The sequence below is a fragment of the Pteropus vampyrus genome, unplaced genomic scaffold (genome assembly GCF_000151845.1).
Source record: "Pteropus vampyrus isolate Shadow unplaced genomic scaffold, Pvam_2.0 Scaffold140, whole genome shotgun sequence".
NCBI lineage: Eukaryota > Metazoa > Chordata > Mammalia > Chiroptera > Pteropodidae > Pteropus > Pteropus vampyrus.
Window position 1 is genome coordinate 4,308,395 of NW_011888921.1, and position 14,378 is coordinate 4,322,772.

The following is a 14,378-nucleotide window of genomic DNA, read 5'->3' on the forward strand; positions in this document are numbered from 1 at the left end:
TTTATGGTGCCATTGGTTAATGAAATCCAGTAAGTTTCAGGCGTACAAATTACCAGTAAGGCGTATATATATTCCAATGTGTGTTTACCTCCCATAGTTAGATTTCTTTCTATCACCACATATTTGACCCTTTTAACTCCATAAAATAACTGTAAAAAAGAATAGAAGAGTATTTTCTTAGCATCATAAAGCATCTTGCTTATCAGCATCTTACTTATTATTTTCATGGGAAAACACTGAAGGTATTCCTGTTAATGTCCAAAGCAAAATGAGGATGTCCACTATTACTATAACATCTAACACGGTGTTGGAGGTATTGCCCACAGCATTGCCATAGAGAGAGCAATTAAATGTATGAAAGTTATTGATAATATGATGGTGTGTCTAGAAAAACAAAAACAAATTAGCAGGAAAACTACTGCAAACAAAAAGATGACTCAGTAATTTAGCAGAATACAAAAGCAATTTACAGAAATTGGTAGGCTTCATAGATACAAGGAAGAACCAGTAAGAAGATAACATAGAAGAGAACATCAGTGTCTCATTTGTAATAACAACTATAATTACAAACCCCTAGAAATAAAGTTAATAAGAAATATGTAAAAACCTATGAGAAAAACTTTACTTATAATATTCCCCAAAGAGGCATAAGTGGATTTGAGCAAATGAAAGATACCTAAGTGAATTTGTAAATTTAATACGATTCCAATAAAAATTCCAACAAGTTCTTTTTTTAGTTAGACAAATTGATTCTTAAGTTCATTTGGGAAAAATAAGCAAGAACCTCCGGGGAAACACTGAAAAGAAGAGCAATGAGGAGGCACTAGTCTTACCAGACATCTAAAATACTATAAAGCTTTAATAATTAAAATGGTGTAGAATTGGTACATGAATAGAAGACACACTAATGGAACATTATAGAAAGTCTATGTATCAATACAATACGTAAAGAAATTTGATATATGATAAAGATGTTGCAAAACGATGGGGGAAAATGGACTTTAAGTGTTGATGAAACAACTGGGTATTATTTGGAAAAAGGTAAAATTGAATCCACAGCTTACATTGCACACCAAGATAAACTCCATGTGGACCATGTAACTAAGCATAACAAAAACGGAAACCTTACAAGCTATAGAAAAAAACATAGGTAGATTTCTGTATAATATACCCAGGGAGGTAATGGGGGAAGCATTTCTATGACTCAAAATCTAGAATCAGTGAAAGACTGATAAATTCTATCATGTGACGTTTTTAATTGCATGGTCCCAATATCATAAGTAAGACCAAAGAGAAATGATTCACTGAACAAAATATTTGCAACTATATCACACAGGAAAAAGTTAATCTCTTTAGTATATGAAGACATAAATCCAGTAGAGAAAATGAGCGTAAGACATGAACGGATAGTTTTTTTAAAAAATCATGCAAGTGGCCCTTAAAATAGTAAAATAGTCTCAACTCATCCAAAAAAGAAAAGCAAATTACATTGAGATAGCACTTTTTACGTGTGTTGGCAAAAATTCAAAAGTTTAAGAGCACAATTTGTTGCCAAAACTCTGGGGAAAGAGACACAATATGCTACTGGTGGAAGTGTAGAATGGTACAGCCCTTAAGAAGGGGAATTTGGTACTATCTAGCAAAATTACAAATAGCTGCATTCACCCTTTAACTCAGCAATCACATTTTCTAGGCATCTATACTAAAAGTACATCTGCACAAACTCGAAATGATATGCACAAGGTTATTCATTGTGGCATTATTTTTAATGGCAAAAGACTAGAAATCCACCTCCGCCCCCCAATACCATCAACAGTGAGGAGTAAAATAGTTAAAAATAATTATGGTACATGGCGGAGTACTATGAAGCTATAAACATAATGAGGAATATTTCTATGTGTTGATATACAATATATTATGTGAGATGAGGTGCAGAATAGTGTATATGGTAGCTACTTTTATGTACAAAATGAAACACTGAAGGATAATCCAGAAACTAATAAAAAATGGTTATTGTAGGAGGTAGGGAGGGGAACTGGAATCAGGGGATGGAGATAGGAGACTCCGAGTATATCCTTTCATGTGGTTTTGACTTTAGAATGATGTAATTATTTTATATATTCAAAAAATCAATTAAACCAAAAAGAGAAAAAGAACAATCCTTGATATTGAAAACAAATGAAATAAAATTAAGTGTGCGTGAGACTGATAGCATAACCAAAAACAAAGATTTACTTCAAATGACTTTTGAACACAGGACTTTGTTTTTTCTTTAGTGGGATAATTCTAAGAACAAAACAAACTGCAAAAACCTCTTAAACTTCATTCTGTAGTTTTACTGTTAGTACTAATACTGGTATTGTGAAACTGTTTTATCTATGGCATATGATAAAGCAAATAAATTCAGTGTAAGAAGTAATAAAAATATAAAATCAAATAATTTAAAAATTTCGCATTTTAATTAAATTTAAATTAAACTTGCAAGCTACAGATACTCTGAAGAAGGTGACAATGTCATTGAAGAATATGAACAAGCTGAATAACTTGGAACTATGGATGAACCTCTGAGTGAAGAAACAGAGAAGATTGTTCAATGGACCAAGTGTGACGATTCCTCAGACAACTTCTGTGAAGCTGATGACGTATAAAACCTTGATACTGAATATGTAGATTGTTCTTAATAGTAAGCATTACACAGTCCTAAAGGACCAGATGCTTGGAAGATAGAGAGTATAATCATCTATGAAGAAAATTGTTTCAAGTCACAGACAATTAAAAGACCTTTAACTATTTCAGCTTCTGATCAAGGGAAATGTGAAGAGAACATTTTTCATCAACAGCTAGAAGGTCTATGTATAAAAAAAGTAGGGGGCATTCTACAGACTTTTATTTAGACTACATGCAAGCATTAATGTGCATTTGAGAACAAGATAGCCTTTACAGGATATCTGTTTGGAAAAGAAATGGGGATACACATTACAGAATTTCACTAGTGCATTTGATAGGATTTTGATTGAAGGAGAAGGTACAAGAAGGCTCAAGAATCTGTATTTTCTCTATTTAAAAGAATCAAAGCCTTTATCTAAAGTGCTACCATTCTCTGGGCACTCGGATTTTCAACTATTCACTGGAAATGAAGTTTAAGATTCAGAAAAGAAAGTTATTCCTAGAAATATTTCACAAAGTCGAATAATTTTTATTTTTATGAAATTCTTTTTTTTTTTTTTTTTGCTTGAGATAGAAAAAGGAGCAAGATAATTACAAGCAGATTTTTGGCAGCATTATAGAAATCTTTCCAAAATTATAGACTGTGTTGGTTGACTTAAATGTCGACTGTGGGAAAATATTCAGACTCAGGGTTTGGGCACTGTTTTGAAGGTCCTGTTTTCAAAGAAATTGACAGCAAATATGCCAGCAAGTGGGCTCACTTCTGAATTCCATCTAACCAGACAAGAAATCGTATCGTTGTTTAATGCATTTGGAAGAATTTCTATAAGTGTAAAAGAATTGGAAAACTTCAGAAACTTGCTACAAAATATTCATTAAAGAAATTAGTTGAAATCTGCCTGTTTCTGGACAGTGGAGGCCAAAGAGTGAAATAGTAATGAAAGTTTGAAGTCAAACCTTTTAGAAGAGAATTATATCACTTAAGTAAACAGTTTTATTTTGCAATTGACTTGAGTTTAAATATGTGTAATATTAATGTTAGTCAAAGTAATACTTAGATAATGTGGCACAAATTTTGAAGTTTAATATTGACTAAAATCAGGATTATCAAATTTAGAAAATGAATAAAATTAAAAATTTTCACAGGGAGAAATATAGCAAATTGCTGACTACAAAAGAAAGGATTAGAAAACTTGAAGACATAGAAATAGAAACTATCCAAAATGAAGTACAGAGAGAAAAAGGATTGAAAAACAAAGGATCAGAGCAACGTGCTCCGTGAGGCATCAAGCAGTTTAACATACATGTAACAAGGTTCAAAAGAGTCAGAAGCTAAAAATTTTTTAAATAAATAATGACTAAAAAATTTTCGAATTTGAAAGCTCAGTGAAATCCAGGCAGAATAAACTTAAAGAAAACTGTGCCAGAGCACATTGTAACCAAACTGATAAAAACCAAGGATAAAGAAAAAAATTCTAAAAGCAACCAGATAAAAAAGGATACATTACATATAGAGCAAGAATTGGCAAATTATGGCCCATGAGTCAAATCTGGCCTAATACTTGTTTCTGTAAATAAAATTTAGTTGGAACACACAGCCCCGTGCATTCATTTATGAATTGGCTATGGCTGCTTCTGTGCTGAGTTGAGTAGTTGCAATGGAGACTACATGGCTTGCCATCCTCCGCTATAGAGGAACAAAGAAAATTATGCCAGCAGATTTCTTACAGAAGCTATGCAAAGCAGAAGACAAGGTCAATCCGGAAGATTTACCCAGCAAAAATATCTTTCAAAGATAACGGTGAAATAGACTATTTTAAACAAACAAAAGATGGAATATTAAAAGAAGTTCTTCAGGTAGAAGAAAAATTACAGATGAAAATTTGGATCAATGAAAGGAATAGAGAGTGTGAAAAGCGATAAATATGTAGGCAAAATATTTAAAACACTTTTTTCACATTTTAATCTCTTGGAAAGATAAATGACCAAAGTAAAAATTTTAAAAATGCGCTTGGGGTTTTAGCATGTGTAGAAGTAATATGTGTGACAACAAATATACAAAGGACATAAGGGAGGAAATGAAAGTATGTTGTAAGATTCTTACACTATTTAAAAGTAGACTGTGATTAAGTTTGGGATGCATTTTGTTAAACTCTTGAGCTACATTGTCCAATACAGTAGCTACCTACTCGACACATGTGGCTATTAAAATTAAAATTAGGGAAAATTAAAAATTCAGTTCCTTGGTCATACTAGCTAGCTATACTTCAAGTATTAAATAACCATATGTGGCTAGTGGTTACCATACTGGACTGTGCAGATATAGAATGATTCCGTCGTCACAAAAAAATTCTATTGGAAAGCACTGCTCTAAAGCAACAACTACAGCAACAACAAAACAAAAGAGAAAAAGAAGAAGACTTAATAAGCCAATAGTGGAACTAAAAAGGAATCATTTAAAAATTCAATTAGTTTAAACATCGGAATGGAAATAAAAAAAGAAACGAAGAACGGATGGGAGAATAGGAAACAAATAGCAAGATGACAGATTGAAATCCAATCTTATCAAAAATTATAATAAATGTAAATGGGCTAAGCATCTCCATTAAAGGGTAGAGATGGTCAAGTTGGATAAAAAGAGCCAAGTATATTCTGTTTATAAGAAATCCACCTTAAGTATAAAGGCACAGATATGACAAAAAATATACAATGCAAATATTAATTTTAAAAATCTGAAAATGCTTCATTAATATCAGACTAAGTAAATATTAGAGCACTGAATATTACTAAGAATAAAGAAAGGCTATTTCATAATGATAAACCAAGTCAATTCAGCAAAAGGACATAACAGTCCTAAATTGTTAAAGATGTAATAAGAGCTTCAAAATATAAGAAGCAAAACCTAATAGAAATGACTGATAAATCCACAAATATAGTTTAAATCCAAATATTAACTTTATTAATATTAAATATAATTGGATTAAATGCTCTAGACAAAAGACAAAGGATGCCAAAATGGTTAAAATGCAGAGCAAAACAAAATCTCACTATATGCTCTCTAACAGAAATATACTTAAAACATATGGAAACAGAAGTTGAAAGAAGAGGAATGGAAAAAGATATATGATGCACTTCATCCAAAGGAAATCTGGTGCATCTATATTACTATCAGTTAAAATGAACTTTAAGGCAAAAAGCATAATTAATGAACAAAAAAAAACACACCTACTAATGAAAAATGTTCAATTCACTAGGAAAATATGACAATTTAACAATGTAAATTATACTTACAATATAGCACCAAACTATATAAAGCAAGAATTACCAGAACTACAAGAACAAATTCACAAACATAGTGGAAGATTATAATAACCCCTTCTTAGTAACTTATAAGTAGACAAAATCACTTAGAATATAGAAAATTTGTATAAACAGTTTATAAATTTGTTTTAAATGTACTAATGGAAATACCTAAACCTTGCACCCAGCAAATGCAAAACACATTCTTTCATGATGCATATATGTAACATTTATAAACAAAAACTTGTCTATTGGGCAAGTTTTAACAACTTTCTAAAGGTTGATACTGAACAGGAAGTGTTCTTCAACTACAATAGATTTAGGCTGTTAATCAATAACAAAAAGACAATTAGAAAATTCCCATACTTAGAAATTAAGATATAGTCATATATTCAACAAATATTTAATGCATGCTTATTATAAGCTTGGCACTGTTCCAGGCACTTGGGATTATATCAAAGAGAAATTAATAATTAAAAGTCTGACAATGCCAAGTGGTGGAGAGAATGTGGAGTAATGAGAATGTTTACCTTGGTGGTGAAGTGTAAATTATTACAACCACTTGTGAAAACAATTTGATACTGATATTCTCTAGTAGAACTGAAGATAAGCATACTCTGTGATTCAGCATGTCCATCTATAAATAAACTTTAGAAAAACTTCTGTTATATGCACCATGAAATGTACTAGAATATTCATAGGAGCATTGCTAGTAATAGCCAAAAATCTGAAAATAACTGAAGTGTCTATCAACAGTTGAATGTAGATAAATACATGGCGGTATATTCATACAATGGAATACAGTAGAACAATAAAAATTAGCAAAGCACAGATACTGCAACAACGTTGATGACCTTTACAAATATAATGTGAAAAAGAAGCAAAACATAAAACAACAAATTCTGTGATTTCATTCATATAAAGCTCAAAAGAATAAATTCATTGTGATACCATCTACGTAATGTTCAAAACCAGGCAAAATTGCACTATATTGTTTAGGGATGTATAAACATGTGATTGATAAACTATAAAGAAAAGCAAGAAAATTATCATAATAACCAAGAGAGTAGTTACCCATAGGAAGGAGAAGGTTTTGACTCCAGCATAGGAATGGGGGTCTCCGGCGGCGGGGAGGGAGAGACACTTGCAATATTCTTTTTCTTGACCTGGGTAATGATTATACAGGTACTGTCTTTATTCACTAAATTATACATACATGTTTATATATTTTTATATATTTGCGTTATATTTCACAAAAGAAGACGAGTTAGGCATTTTAAACATAGAGAACAGCATGAATAAAGGTAGGGAGACATGAAAGTGTGCTGGGTATATGGGAACTACAAGTAGATTTGTGCATCTCGAAGGTAAATAGTGAGGCAGAATAGAGTAGGGGGAAATGAGGTTGGAAACTATGGGAAGCCTTTGGGACATTTTAAAATAGATTGTGAAAAGTCTCAAATCTGAGTTTTAGGTAGATTCTTCTGACTGCTGTGAGGAGATGGATGCATGGGGAAGAGAGAGAAGGGAGGGGCAGAGGAAAGGCTAAAAGGGAAACTATTATAATCCTCCAGGCATGAGATAACTAGGACCTGAAGTTGTAGAGAAAATGGATTTGAGAAATGTTTGTGGGTGTCAGAGATTACGGTCATCTTTCTATCTTGAAAAATACACAATCGCTTCGGGACTCTTTCAACCTTTCATTTGTGGCTAAAATGTGGGCACTAGGGTATGGAAATATGACAAAGCTGGTCTCAAGGGTAAACAAATCTACTTCCCCTCAAGATAAACTCGAACAAGTAAGACTCTCCCAGTTTTCAAGACCACCTGAAAAGGAGATTCAGGCTCCTTATCACATATTCATCACTCTTAAGAAGTCCTTGAAGAAATCTTCCTTAAATGTCTAGTCCTGCCTCTTGCCCTCAGGGTGGAATCAGGAAACGATGCTGCTCTCTATCCTCTGAGCTAGTTTATCCCAGAGCTAAAAATTTACTGAAAAATTTTTCCCAGCTCTTCCTTCTCTCACACACCTCTGCTGATTATTTCTTTTCTTTCATTAGATCTTAGACTCAAATTACAGCCCTGTCATCATCTCCATGCTTCATCTCCATCTTCTTAGAACTTTTCTTCATAGTTATTCTTTTCTGTGAAGTTAATGTCCCCCACAAACAACTAATAAAAATCCACACATATGAAACAGAGAGGCCTATGTCCCACAGATCTCATTACAATTTAAACACCAGAGATTTCAATGTTCTAATAATGTAAAATCATGGGTAGTTTATTATCTAGCACACCTAGAGATGTCTTGGATGGTACTCATTGTTCTGATGAGCAGCAAAAGCCATTAATGCCATTAATAAGAGGGAATTGAGTTTTAATAACATAAGAAGCAACTGGAAGCAGGTGGGAAATATGGTAATGGATGAGCTGGGATGAAGAGATTGGATATGTGACTCCAGATCACCCACTGAGAGGAAACGAGTCCCAGTTTAATGCATTTGATCTGGGTAATCACCAGTGAACTTCACATAAAATTGCCCTCTGCTTCTTAGAGACTCAGACAACACTATGGAGAATAGTAAGTTCTTCTTGAAGTTGTGCAGCTAAAGTTTTTTAAAGACTAACTTCAATTCCTGGAATATTGTTTTTCTAATCTATGTTTGATGTTTGGTTTTAATTTGGTTTTACTATCCTGGAAAGACTGATCTTTACATCTCCCTTGATATATATTTGATAAATGAGGAGAAATTTTGTTTTTGTTTGGTTTGGTTTTAGAAGTAGGGAAGGCACAAGCAAGGGACAAAAAGGCCTCAATTTTATTACAGTAAAAAGTAACCTGGACTAACATTATCCTAAATTACTAGTCTACCAATTCAGGAACTCAAAGAGAAGAGAAACGTTATCTTTGAAGCACAGTAATATTTCTATTTATAATATCCCTTCTCAGTTAGCTACTAATCTTATAACCAGTAGCAGTATTTTTTGAGCCTGTTTCTAGTAGAATAAGAGTATAAATTAGGAGTTATTCTCCTTGACATACAGGATGGGGATACAGGCATGGTATCATCTCATTCTAAAGCAACATTGAGGGGAGGGGAATACATGCAGTCCTCTGACCTTGAGTTTTGACTAAAACTTGGCTCCAATATCTTTGAGACTTTGCTGGAAATCGTGGAAGACTATACTGCTGGGGGTCTGTGTGGGTGTGGGTGGGTAGGTGATAACTCTCATTTCAAAGCTGCAAGCACTTTTCTATTTTGCAAGAGATAGATACTGCCATATGTCTTATAGTATTTCTTTGTTCAACAAAAGCCACTAAAACGTCCATTTAATTGTGTGAACATAAGCCATAGATTGCCAAAGCGGATGCTTGAAATTAAAGATGCTAAACTGCTTTCTAAGATAAGACAGAGTTGGAGCTCTACAAACTATATGTCCTTAAGGAAGATTTTTTTTTTCTAGATATGAATTCAGGCTTCATTCATTCACATATTCAGCAAATATTTATCGAGCCATTGTGCCAGGCACGATCCTAGGTGCTGGAGATATGGCAGTGATCAAAATCGCCCCCTGCTCTAATGGATCTTACATCCTAGTTGGAAGTGAAAGGCAATAAAGAAATAAGTAAAAATACAGGTGACAAGGGGCCTGAAAGCTTGCATATGTCGGTATCGAGGAACACTAGATTTCTAAAAATTCTTTTAAATAAAAGGGAAGTCTGTGGCAGGCATACCACAGTCCATATCCTGCCCAGATACCTGGACATAATTTCCTCTAAATTGAACTGATAGTCTGAGGGAGGCAATTTGTCAAGCAAAATTGTCCGCATAGCACCAGAAATTGTGAATGTTCTTAGTTGGTGCAGCACTATCAATGCCTGATGAGGATTCTGACTAGAAGCCTACCCTGAGCTGTTGGTACCTTTTGTGGTACAGAATATATGGAGAGGGTGGAAGGTGCATGAGACACTGCTCCAGGGCTCCGAATGCCTATGTTTGTGGCCAGTTATCCAGCAACATTTGGGTTGGAACTAGTCATATCAGAGTGGAACAGGATAAATGACTGAACATGCACTAAAAGTGGAAAAAAGCCTCTGCAAGTGTTGACACAATAGGCGCCCTTGCAGAAGAGAAAAAGGGTACATCCAAGAAGTAAAGGGGGTTTAAAAAGCAAGGGCCAGGCTTGAGAGAAAGTTTGGAGGTGTTTGCGGAGAAAGAAGAGAGAATGACAGGCAGCTATGCCATAATGTACAAGTTGAATTAGAGAAGGAAGGAAGAGAATTTAAGATGTTTTCCCACATGCTAAGAATGTAAACCCCTTTAGAGTTTAAATCTAAATTGCTTTTTAATTCTTTTTGGCTATTCGAGGTGTTTCTTTTGAATGCAATATCGTGCTGAGATGGGCTACAAGGTAACTCAGCTTCATAAAAGTTGAATTTGGGGAGTCTTGTCTGGGATTGTGGACCTAAGGTACAGCAGTCATTCTAGAGCTAGATGAGTCACATGAGCATCTCCATCATGACTGTTTGATTTAGAGTGCAAAAAGTATACCAGCTATATAAAATAGAGTCTGGAGGTAAACTAGACACCATATAGAGGAAAATGACAGAGACTACTAAAAATCATAATTTTAGTGAGAATATGATGTTTGAAACTAGGTGTATTTGATAGAGACCTATATCTATTCAGCATGGAGTCTCTTCCCCCCTTGGCTTATAAGACTGGGATGAAGGATTATAACAGCTAGGTTATTCCCAGAGGACAGAGAAAGGCAGGAAGCAGAAGGGTGTGTAGGGGTTATTTTTTCTTGCTATATGACATACTTTTTATGCATGAATACTCTAGTGACATGGACAGAGTTCCCATTCAGCCCCTCTTGCTTGGGAATGGACCCACTCAACAAACCCTAGGGCATTGGTGTCCAGAGAACCCAGTCTTAGAACCCAGCAAAATGACTAAGGCTCAGCTTTATTCCCTGCATTTGTTCCCTTTGTTTTTCTGAGACTATACCCTCCTCTTATTTTCCCTTGTCTCATTTTACACAGAATTCTTAAAATGACCTGTTTCTGATTCTGATGCACCGATTGTCGCCTCCTTATGTTTTCAAGTCCTGCTACTTGTCCACTCCTCCAGTTCCCACCTACCCTCGGCTTTCAAATGTCTGACCTGGAGCTTGACTGGATCAGCCACATCCCTTGATCTCTGCACCTGTTTCCTATGTTCTTTCGTGCTTCTCCAATAATTTCCCCTCCCTCTAGGTTCAGACCCTTTGTACACTCAGTGGACTTCATACCAGCACCTCTGGGTAGCATGATGTAATGTTATGCTGAAAGCCTTGACATACATGGTATCCTCCACAATAGTGGCAAAGGGCCTTGTATGATGGCATAATCCAGCTCCTGCTGTATGGGGGCTATATTTAATGTAAGGTTAAGGCTAAGATGGGAGGTCCTATACAGAGGACAGGGTCACTCCTTGTAAATAGAAGGCAGGGATTCAGCTGAAGGGTGAGGGAGCTGGCAAGATGAAATCATTCATACCAAGTGCTGGTTCAAGAGATGTGAAGCAACAGACACAGGCAAAAACCTGCAAGTCATGCCAGTCTTTCCTGGTTATAGCAGAGATCTCCAGGGAAGGATGAACGGCAAGGTTGAACCTGTAGACCCTGAGAATGTGCTTGCTTTTGTATGATCAGAAACTCACACTGTGTAAGTTCAGCTATTTTGTGTGTGCACGTGTGTGTGTGTGTCTTGTCTGTGTTTCTAATTTTCCTATAGTTTTTTTTTTTGGTCCTAAATCAATACATGACTTTTAATGCATCTTTAAAACGGCACAAATAAGTTTGAGGAGTCATCTGACATCTTGGCATTTCCATAGCTAGACAACTTAGTGCTCGCTTTGGCAGCACATATACTAAAATTGTAACTGGACAACTTAGATCTTATTCATCAGCCTGCTGAACTGTTCCTCTCTAAGAAACATAGATACCATCCAATTTTTTTCTGATATCCATATTTTTAACATTGTGGCTTGTTGAATCAAAGCAACTGGATTTGATACAGGTTCAATGTCGTTTCCTTCAAGAATTACTTTATTTTCTGGGTTTGAGATACTGAACAAGCAACACCTGACAGTCATAATCCAAACCTTGCAGATGTATTTTTCACCCAAGAAATTCCGTATTTCAACAAGAGAATCATTTTCCTGAATGACATTCATGGGGAAATGATCATAGACAGACTTCATCTTGTAACGGAAGCCCAGTGTAGCACCCTTGATCGTGTTCTGTACAGGGCTACAGATAGTGTGAACAGTAGCCAGTTCCTTTCTGTTTCCCCACCATTTGTCAACCCAGACCCTCTTTTTCTAAGGAGACTGAGTTCTACATTGCTGTGACTGACATCTCTCTGCAGGGTGCCTCTAGGGCCCTTCACAATAACCGTTGGTCCTTTCAGAATGATGTCCACATTTCCTGGAATATCCACAGTCTGACTGCTGAGAATGGTCTTCATCCTCGCAGTAGATGCAGCAAAGAGCTTTCTGATAGTTTTTGTTTGTTTTGTAGTCTTTTTGTAAATGCCAGCCCACCTCAGCTCTGCTTAGGGAAACCAAGGAAAAGCATTTTTTCTTCTCCTGAGTTTTAGAAATAACCTGTGGGGCACATGGAAGAGGTAGGAATGATAACCAAGGTGAGTGTACCACAAGTTTGTGGAATGAGTAAAGAAGGAATGCGTGAGCAAGGAGGATTGGATCATTTGTTTTTGAAAATACAGTACTGTAGGGGTTTTAGTTTTTCATATATTTGTTTAGGGAAATCAAATTTCTAGTGGCTGCATAATCCTTTATTATATCAGCAATGCCTTAAACATTCTGCTGTTTAGGTCATTTCCCCACTTATTATTTTAATAGCAGTAAGACAGGGATAGGCCAGACAGTTCTTTAGTGCCACATAAGTTCCTCTGGGCCAGTCTTGCTCTTTATCACTAGAGTATGCAAGCAGGGAAACCCCAGGTAACACATTTGCTATCCTCAAACCACTTGTATACAACTCACCTGGCCATACCTAGCTTTTTCTCATCTTAGATTGATATAGTTTATTTCTTCTCCCCAGATTTATTTCTTCTGTAAACTTCATTTTTGTTTTCTGACCACTTTGCTTCTACAATTTACTAAGGTCATATTAGTGCTGCTGCCCAGGTGCTGTTTACTTCTCAATCTGAAGTCATCTGTAAATACGTTAAATTCCATTTTTCTTCCTCTTCCTCCTCTCCCACTTCACCCCTCAGATAGGGAAAAGAGTTTTCACAAAAGTTGAGACACTCAGTGTATGTCTGTACCTGGGCACCAGGCCTGCGGAGGGGGAATTATCCTGTCACACACGGCCTCCCCCCCCACCGCATCCACCCCTCACAGACACTGTTAATAGCTCACCCTTTCACCTGTGAGTTGATGCAGAATTATTCAGTTAGAAATAATATTATAAATTATCCAGTCCAGTCCCCTAACAGATCGGGAAAATGATTTATTCAAGGTCTCTGAATTAGAAAATGACAGAAACGAATTGAATTTAGGTCTCCTAAAATCCACTGTGTAGGCTGCAGGGTTATGGATGAGGGAATAGGACATAGTGGTTCTTGTTATTCATTCAACAAATGTATTGAGCATTTACTTACTACGTGCCAGGCACTATTTTAGGTGCTGGGGATTCCGTGATGGCGACAGAGGGCACGAAAGAGACAACAATCTCTGCTCTTATGGAGGTTTCTTCTAAAAACTTACGTACTTTGCCTCATCATCCTGGAAAAACGTCCAGTGCCCTGGGTGGGAGCGGTTGGGTCTCATGTAGGAGGGAATCCTATCCCATTTCGGCTCCCGTGCTATCTACAGCGAGGGGGCTATTTTACTGTAGAAGCCGAACAGAGAGGCGGAAACCTCCAGAGTGTCCTCCCCGCCTCTGCACCTCCAAGACCGGGCGGGGCAGGCTCCAGGGCTCCGCCGCGCCCCAGCTCAAGTCTGGCATTATTAGCGTCTGCTTCTCAACCCTCTGCTTTCCGGCGGACGGCTGGAGGACAGAAAAGTAGGACCGGGCTCTAGCACCATCCTCTGACAAAAGAATTGCGGGGAGGTGAATATCCTTCCAAGGCAGTAATGCTCAGTGTCTAGCACTCAGACTGGGAGAGGGACGACCTCTCCTGGACCTGAGGGTTTATGCAGCAAACTGCTCTCTCATGCTGCTCTAATAAATATTGCAGCCACACGCTCTTTCCAGTCTCAGCTGAGGCCACTGCAGCTTACCCTCCCCTCCCGCCCCGCCCGCTAGCTCAGATAGCAGAAGCCCACTGCAGCTTCCCAGCCATCCTCCCTTTTCTTCTTCACTTTCTGGTTGCCATGGAGACACACGTCATTTAC

The 14,378-nt window shown here is 36.6% G+C and overlaps 1 pseudogene; it reads left to right on the plus strand.

Moving 5' to 3' along the window:
• The first annotated feature begins 2,474 nt into the window (after positions 1-2,474).
• Positions 2,475-3,569, plus strand: LOC105297574 (annotated as a pseudogene).
• The last annotated feature ends 10,809 nt before the right edge of the window (positions 3,570-14,378 follow it).